The 9,716-nt window shown below is 35.2% G+C and overlaps 1 protein-coding gene across 4 annotated transcripts in view; it reads right to left on the bottom strand.

The window, feature by feature from the left end:
- Positions 1-483: 483 nt before the first annotated feature.
- LOC128702335 (uncharacterized) overlaps positions 484-9,716 on the bottom strand; it is a 49,253-nt gene continuing 40,020 nt past the window's right edge. For all 4 annotated transcript variants that reach the window (XM_070102153.1, XM_070102157.1, XM_070102154.1 and 1 more), the window contains one exon: positions 484-9,716. This exon is cut by the window's right edge and continues 1,736 nt beyond it. The gene's annotated coding sequence lies outside the window, so the exon portion shown is untranslated.

The following is a 9,716-nucleotide window of genomic DNA, read 5'->3' as shown; positions in this document are numbered from 1 at the left end:
TGACGGAGTTGTAGACTACAAAATAGAAACTCACTCACTACTGTGGTACACACAAACCTGAAGCATTATTAATAATATGCATTAGCTTTGTGGTGGAATATGTCCTTACAGCTTTTTTCTAACGCGATACACATGTTATTCAAGCAAACTTTATGACTGGAAACAATGACTAGGTATAAATTCATTATCCATATTACATGCATTCTACCCAAGGACCTAAATCCTTAACATGTATGTGGTTACTGTATATACAGGACTGCACAATATTTTGCCAAGTTGGAAAATAATTAGACCATCTTTATAGGAAAACTGGACTAACAAGAATTTAACATAGGTTCACAAACTAGTGGTAAGCGCAATGGATGGGAAGTGTTTTGGGATGGATTCTGTCCATTTGGCTCAGATTTTGTCTTGGCAAAAAATTTTTTAGAATACAAAATAAAATTAAGGGACAAAACACCACATGATAAGTGCTTAATCTAGGTCTTATTAACTTATACCCGATATTTATATAATGAACCTGTTTAAAAGACTTTTAAAATCTTTCTGTGTGTATGGGAGGGACATTGAATAAGGCATTCCACTCAATAAACCCTGATAGTAGTCGAGTATAACAATAAGACAGAAAAAAATAGCTATCTAAAAATATATAATACAGCACATTATTTGTTTCATGAGAATCATTAACTGAAGCTAAATCAACCTCAAATATATACTAGACTGCTTAAGCTCTTACCATGATGCTGTATCAAGCTGAAGGAACTTCAGTGCAGTATAGTAATAGTTATGCTAAGCTACCCAAAATTTGAAGTACGCATTTTCAAAAAATATTTTCAGTCATTCTTTTTACAACGCTATAACACTGAATGCACATCACTATCAATTAAATTACAGTAATAAAATTTATTTGCCAAGAGGACAGAATATGTAATAATCCTCTTTCAGAGCAGAAAATAAAGATCCTGTGATAAAATATTAACAAAGATTTTTAGCACTGCTCTAGATATACTGTATTAAGAATTTCATAACAACTTATGAAAATAGTGAAAGGATTATTATTCCTCATAACTACTGAAATAATCTATTTCCTTAGGCACTTGGTTGAAAAATGAGATGCTATTATGAAACATGCAAGACTGTGCTTATAAGAATATGAACATCAACATATTTGAAGAAAATCTGTATGGGATATGTATCACATAATTAGGTGTGACGAAGATATTGCAGTACCATAATGTTATTACATGAGCTCAATTATTTTACTGATACTGCAGCAAGGTATACATCCTACAATGTTAAAAGTTCAGAAATAAAAAGGTATTCACTTAAATCAAGTTATGGTTACACATATTTCAAATTCATCTGACAATCAAGGAAATACTGTACTGTATGTTCATAACATGATACTTTTACTTACATTATAAACTAAAGCAACCTTACTGTAGAGCAAACCTGTATACCAAATACAAATATCACTGAAGTGCCTATCAATACCTCGTTGAACTTCAAAGAAAATCTTTAGTGGTTTCCTTGTTTGATTTTTTATTGGAGGCACTAATTTGTCAACAATTATGATGCTTGTGCTTAAGGGAGGGATAGAAAGAAAAGTAATAAATGGTGATTAAATTCATTAGCCTTAACCATTCTGTAAGTGGTAGGGTATTGGGTTGTGGAAGGGGACAAAATAATGGAGACAATGGATATTATATTGATCTTGCAAAGGTGGGTTATCTGCCTTTGTATAAAGGCTCTCTACTAGGAAAGATCAAAAACATCCAAGGACAAAAATGTAACCCTTGATGAAAGGGAGTAAGTGAAAAAAAAAAGTGTGCTAGTGAGTGATATATGTCATATGCATTTCATTTCCATCGTTTAAATGAACTACATACACATTCATCTAAGCACTATTTCCATAATGCATTGCTGCTCCATATAAAAAAACAGCATCATTCTAAACACTTGTCAAATAGCCGCTGCATATACTTTCATTATAAACTTATAATTTCACACTATCCTTACACTAATGTATACTTATACACTCCAACCCTGTTTTAATTAATGCCAATAAATTAGACTTACGTTTTAAAAAGATCAAGTTCTCCTAACACTGGATTGGCGAAGAAAATACACGTTACAGAACAAGCCTTTATTGGCACAATGTTTCGCTGTGTATAGCGAAATGCTATTCCAATAAAAGTTTGTGTGCCTTTCGCCAGCAGTACGCCATTTTGATTAAACTGTGTATTAACAGCATCTTCCTTTGGCACATTACCTCATAAATACCAATATGAAAAGAAATATTTTTAGATTCTTTAGGCATTCAAGTAAAGTTAAGAATAGATCATTATAATTTAACAATATGTTTGCAGCACCAATGAAATGATTCACACACACTATTTACATAATTTGGGCTTTTGCTGAAATTCCTATCCACATGCTATAGGCTGGTATGTAAGATAAAAAAAAATAAAGTTAAAAATTATGCTATTTTTTTTTTTTTTGCTTATCAAGCATTCAACAGGAAGAACTCTTTGTTAGAATAGCTTAACCTTAAATGGAACACCATGATCTATGTAAGAACACCCATACAAAGACTTCTTCAAACATATCTGATCTGGTTTCAGACAAATTAAAATTCAAACAATATATTTCTAATGCCAAAGAGATCATCCAAAAGCTTATACTACTTGGCTTTTGAGTGACTCGTCCATTACAAAGCTCAGAAAGTGTAAATTAAAAAATGTACAATTATTATACATCAAAATTGTATCTCACTTATAACTGCTTGCACAATTTCATAACTTACTAATATACAGTATGCTGTAAATAAGACAAAGCTTGACATACATGATTGTTGCTTCAATTACATGACGTGCCACGATTAATGATACATACTAATGCCAGTAATAGTACAGTAACAATATACAGCTTATATCTCAAGGTGACCCTCAGTACACTTATGGAAGACTTATTTGCTTTATAAATGTATATTGACCAAAACCATTTTACTGCAAAAAATTTTAACTCTAAATTGCTGGTTTATGCAGTAATTTCCCGAATACAGTAGTGCTTCATGAATGAGGATGGGCATCACAGCTTGTCAAATTCTTAAAACTTTCCTGCATAAAAGAATGAATAAAACAAGTTGTATAGTCACTTCAGTGAAAATCATCTTTTCATGTTCATTTTCGTCACTGTACAAATTAGCCAATGGATGAAAGGGGGGTTTAAAATGGCAACTGATGTGCTGTACATCTGTGTCACCTTTCAGACACATCATATCACAGGTGCCCTTAGTGACTCTATTCATACTGCATAAAATTCTACTGTCCTTTAGTTTACTTAATACAAAATTTTCAAACTCTTTCTAAGTCAGCATTCAAGCGCTGATAGTTGTAACTTCAGTTGCACATTTTCCAGTGTTGACAACAGAGTATCTTACAAGCTTCAATCTCTCCACCCACTGTAAACTGGGTCACCTTTGCACAATAAGAAAGATTTTATGGCATGCTTCAGTGACTACAGGCAGAGAGCCCAGAATTTTTGTTGGTTTAATAGGCGAGGATATTTCCTCATTCATTCAAATTTCAGTCCTGTATGAACTCAAAGGGCTTAATACTTTTTCTTTAATATAAAAAAGTCAACATCTTTATCACTACTACTAGTGTGGCAGATCAAGTAGTGCATGAAATCACTACTTAAGTGACTTCATAGATGTGATGACACCCTAATGCATGGTTTTAACTCTTGACGCAATAAAGGGCAATTCTTCAAATACCTACTCCCAGATTTCAGGGGGTTTCTGGGATTATTGGTTTTGGAGTGTCTTGTGAGAACCTCCCTAGTCTTAATGCCCTAATTCATGAAGCCCTACAGTACAAGAATTGCTTAAAATGAAGTCTAATTAGTACTGGACAACTTATCATTCCTTAAGCAGCTTCACAAACACAATTTTAACCAGAATATCCAATGATAATTATAATAAATTAAATTTTCTCATATTAACTTGTACAGTTTTAATATTTGAGAACATAATGTAGACAAGATTTTTAAAGCTTAACTCTGACTATAAAAGTAGCCTTTCTAAATATGAATGTTGCAATAACCAGATTTGGTAAGGTATAGAGAAATTCTTGACAACTATTTCATGCTTCTTGATCAACATGTTAATAAAAGTGAAGCTGTTATTAACTTCTGTCATGCTCACTCCATTCACACTGCAATGGTTATATTTTTTTTATTATATAATCCTATTTTATGTAGTGACTGTGCCATTAGTATTTGTAACAGTACATAAAATTACCAGTCAGGGATTTTTGGTTACACAAGGTCTTGACATTAATTGCAAGTGTTCTTATAGTACAGGTTGGCCATCACTAATCCGACAATCAGTAATATGGTTCCATTAGTAATCCGGCACTAATTTTGACTAGCATAATTTCAAATTTCCGGGGTCGCCACACCAACCTGCCACTACTGTTTGGTGACGCTACTTGCTGCACAAGTCATTCCAATTTCTTTTTCTCCATTTATCATTAAAACCTGCTTACTTTTAGCCCTAGCCATGGTTCCAACGAATAAAAGAAATGCTTCTCATTGTGTAAAACACATACACCGTACATTGTCCATAAAAGATGAGGTGGCTTTGAAGCCACTGTCAGTCGCCATGAACTCAGCTCACTCAGATAAGCTGTGACTGGTAAATTTGGGCCTACATATGAGAGAATAGGCCTGTGTGCACTATATAAAAAAAATCCTGCAGCACGGAGTGCACGAGAAAAAAACTGCGACCGTGTTTTTGGTGTAAAACAGTAACTTTGCAGTGTATTTTCGTATGGCTGTATTCTCGTTTTTTGTTTCATTTGATAGAATGGAAGACACATTATAAAAATAGATATGATTTTGATTGGTTTCACGACAGAAAATATCTTGAAATTGAGCAGAAATGTTTGATTTTTGCAGATGTTCAAGAGTAAACAAATGACATACATGTCCAACTGGCCAGTCTAATATGCAGCCACAAATGGTTTGACATTATTTATACAATTACAGTGGACCCCCTCATAACGATTAATCCGCATACCGCTTGCTTTAATCGCAAAAATTTTGCCTCGCATACCGCTTAAAAACCCGCTCACCGATTTTCGTCCGAGACGCGTCCAATGTGCGCCCTCAGCCAGCCTCACATGTGCCGCCGGTGGCATTGTTTACCAGCCAGCCTCCGCGGTAACATCCAAGCATACAATCGGAATATTTCGTATTATTACAGTGTTTTCGGTGCTTTTTCTGGAAAATAAGTGACCATGGGCCCCAAGAAAGCTTCTAGTGCCAACCCTACAGCAATAAGGGTGAGAATTCCAATAGAGATGAAGAAAGAGATCATTGATAAGTATGAAAGTGGAGTGTGTATCGCCGACCTGGTCAGGTTGTACAAGAAACCCCAATCAACCATCGCTACTATTGTGGGCACCAGAAAGGCAATCAAGGAAGCTGTTCTTGCCAAAGGTTTAACTGTGTTTTTGAAACAAAGATCGCAAGTGATGGAAGATGTTGAGAGACTCTTATTGGTGTGGATAAATGAAAAACAGCTAGCAGGAGATAGCGTCTCTCAAGCGATCATAAGCGAAAAGGCTAGGAAGTTGCATGAGGATTTAATTAAAAAAATGCCTGCAACTAGTGCTGATGTGAGTGAATTTAAGGCCAGCAAAGGTTGGTTTGAGAGATTTAAGAAGCGTAGTGGCATACATAGTGTGATAAGGCATGGTGAGGCTGCCAGTTCGGACCACAAAGCAGCTGAAAAATATGTGCATGAATTCAAGGAGTACATAAAGACTGAAGGACTGAAACCTGAACAAGTGTTTAATTGTGATGAAACAGGCCTGTTTTGGAAGAAAATGCCAAGCAGGACCTACATTACTCAGGAGGAAAAGGCACTCCCAGGACATAAGCCTATGAAAGACAGGCTTACTTTGTTGATGTGTTCCAATGCTACTGGTGATTGCAAAGTTAAGCCTTTATTAGTGTATCACTCTGAAACTCCCAGAGCGTTCAGGCAAAAGAATGTCCTCAAGGAGAATTTGTGTGCTGTGGAGGGCAAACAGTAAGGCATGGGTCACTAGGGACTTTTTCTATGACTGGTTACACCATGCATTTGCCCCCAATGTGAAAGATTACCTAACTGAAAAGAAATTAGAACTTAAGTGCCTCCTGGTGTTAGACAATGCCCCTGGTCATCCTACAGACGTGGCAGAGCGACTTTATGGGGACATGAAATTCATTAACATCAAGTTTTTGCCTCCTAATACCACTCCTCTCCTGCAGCCCATGGACCAGCAGGTTATTGCAAACTTCAAAAAACTGTACACAAAAGCTCTGTTTGAAAGGTGCTTTGTAGTGACCTCAGAAACTCAACTGACTCTCTTAGAGTTTTGGAGAGAGCACTTTAATATCCTCAATTGTGTAAACCTTATAGGTAAGGCTTGGGAGGGAGTGACTAAGAAGACCTTGAACTCTGCTTGGAAGAAACTGTGGCCAGAATGTGTAGACAAAAGGGATTTTGAAGGGTTTGAGGCTAACCCTGAGAGGATTATGCCAGTTGAGGAATCCATTGTGGCATTGGGAAAGTCCTTGGGGTTGGAGGTTAGTGGGGAGGATGTGGAAGAGTTGGTGGAGGAGGACAATGAAGAACTAACCACTGATGAGCTGATAGATCAACTTCAACAGCAAGAGGCCAGACCTGAGGAAACTGGTTCAGAGGAGGGGAGAGAGAAATTGAAGAAGTTGCCTACTACAAAGATTAAGGAAATGTGTGCAAAGTGGCTTGAAGTGCAAACCTTTTTTGATGAAAATCACCCTCACACAGCTATTGCAAGCCGTGTTGGCAACCTGTACACTGACAATGTTGTGAAACACTTTAGGGAAGTCATAAAGGAACAAGAGGTACAGGCCACTATGGACAGATATGTTGTGCGAAAGAAGTCCAGTGACTCTGAAGCTGGTCCTAGTGGCATTAAAAGAAGAAGGGAAGTAACCCCAGAAAAGGACTCGACACCTCAAGTCTTAATGGAAGGGGATTCCCCTTCTAAACACTAACACTCTCTCTCCCCTCCTCCCATCCCATCAATCATCACCAGATCTTCAATAAAAGTAAGTGTCATGTAAGTGTGCATGCCTTTTTCAGTTTGTGTGTATTAAAATTAACATTTCATGTGGTAAAAAAAATTTTTTTTCATACTTTTGGGTGTCTTGCACGGATTAATTTGATTTCCATTATTTCTTATGGGGAAAATTCATTCGCATACCGATTATTTCGCATAACAATGACCCCTCTTGCACGGATTAAAATCGGTATGCGGGGGTCCACTGTATTACAATAATGTAGTAGTCTGCATAACAGTAAATCTTCTATTTTTTTGTGAGAATAAAAGTTCAAAATGGAAGGCAAGCATAACATAAGAAGGGCCTGGAGACGTGACTAATGAACAGAGAAAATGTCATTTTATTGCCAGGAATGCTTGCACTGTTTATTCTGAATCCTATTTTGAAACTGATATCTCTTGAAATGTGTGTGAAACTGGACAAATTACCGATTTCTGACCACTTTATTGAGTAGTTAAACTAGTGAGATAGCTATGAGTTTGGTTAACTGGAACAATGGATTGGGCTAAAAATAGGGCGTAAAGTGGGTGAAATTGCTGATGCATAAATATTGCTCTTGGGTCAAATGTATTCTAACCTAACCACTCTGTAATCTGGCAAAATCACAAATCCGGCACCCTACAGGTCCCGATGATGCTGGGTTAGTAATAGTCAACCTGTACTATTCTTGGGAAAATGAACACGTGTAGCAGTGGGAATCTTTTCATTAGATAACATTATGCCCTAAATTAGAGCTTTACGAAGTCTATACCATGTATGAAGTAAATACCTTTTATGAAGTCTTAAGTCTGAAACACTGTTTACCAAAAAAGGCATCACTCTTCTATATGTGTTGTACATTTCTAGTTCCAATGTGCCATTTACTACATTTCTATTTTATAACCAATGCAGTTTTCTTCAGCACTGACTGACTTTGTGGTATGAAGAGATAATTAAAACTAAATAATAATATTAACATTAGTCTTCCACTTGCTTTCCATCTAGCATTTGATGTACATCAATGCATATTCAACACTATAATAGTATTAAAAACTATAGATCTTCCTAATAAAAACCAAATATTCCATCATAAATATTCTTTAAATGATGGGAACATACAATACAGCAATTCCCAAGTGTAAGCTTGAGAATTTAAGAGTATTCCTTCTATTATGTATTAATGAATGTTAGTTGCTTTAGCATGTATCAGCAGCTGTTATCTGCTCAGAATATTAAAATATTAGCTGATAATGTCAGAAATTCAAGAACAGCAATCTGGAATAATACACCAACTGTGCTTGCTTGGAGTCATTTGAATGTGTTTCTTGCAAATTAATTTGATGATATTCACAAAATAAGGTGCTAAACCCATATGGGTCATTCAGTGCTGTTACTAATAGCTTCAACAGAATGTGTACATAAATTTGGGGCAGGATCACTAGTAATGCCTTTAGCCTCAACACAGTATTATGAAATACAATTTTTGATCTAGTCTACAAAGTAAATTATAGTCTTCAACCTTCTATCTATATTTTTTCCAAACTATTCTGCTATTTTGTGTTTTCATTGTTTAATATCATACATACTTAGCAGAGCATTTTTAAACAAATATACACAAGTAATAAATTCAGGAAAAAAGGTCTTCATGAATGAGGCACTGTAATACCAATTTCACGACTTCGGATTCTTGACTAGTGCTACATCCACTGATAATGTTGATAACAATACTATCCGATTAGGAACAAATTAACGAGAAAACCTCAGGAAAATCCTCCGTTAAGTACAGTATCATCTTTACTTTTTATCTTGACACTTTTAACATTGCTTCATCCTCCAATTCCTAAAATTTAAGTTCCTGATTCTAGTTATGTCTAAAAACAATTCATAAATTACATTAATAAGAATACAAAGTGGTGGCAAAAAATATTCTTAATTCAGACAGACATATTCAATGCAGAAATAAGGATACATAAAGTGGAAAAATACAAAGCAAGTGCTGTACATTTTTAAATTGGCTAATATACTAAAAAAAAAAAGCTCATATTAAAATGGATAAGTACAGTATATAAATTAAGGGTCATTAATGGCTGGAAATTACACAGAAAATTATCATCTCCGCATTAGCTTAACGGGTTTTATTTATGTGTGAAGCTCGCTTATATAGTGATCATCATCAGAACTTCTGATATTATAAATCATGTGTTCCAAGATGGTCAAAAATCTAAGTAACTATTATAATAGTACCTCAAAATGTGACATTTGACATTTAGAGGTGCCAGTTTGAAAAAGGCAAAAATGCCATCTATAATTTAAATAAAAAATCAATGAGAAAACTTAAAAATAAATATTAAAATACCTCTAGATCTTTCAAAAGATCTTCAGGGTTAAAACCCCTAGTGCATAAGAAAGTAATGGCAACATTTTGTCTTAGTTCTAGAGAATGCTGCCATGAAATAAACTAGAATTTAGAAGCTGAAAAATAAAATAATGCTGAAAATGCATCAAATTTCATTATTTATAAACCAAAAAATTATGCTAACCTTCATGACCATTTGATATTGTTGTACCAGTTATCAATA

Source organism: Cherax quadricarinatus, chromosome 80 (assembly GCF_038502225.1).
Source record: "Cherax quadricarinatus isolate ZL_2023a chromosome 80, ASM3850222v1, whole genome shotgun sequence".
NCBI classification, from domain to species: domain Eukaryota; kingdom Metazoa; phylum Arthropoda; class Malacostraca; order Decapoda; family Parastacidae; genus Cherax; species Cherax quadricarinatus.
Note: the sequence above shows the minus strand (reverse complement) of the source record. Positions and strands in the feature narration are given on the sequence as shown.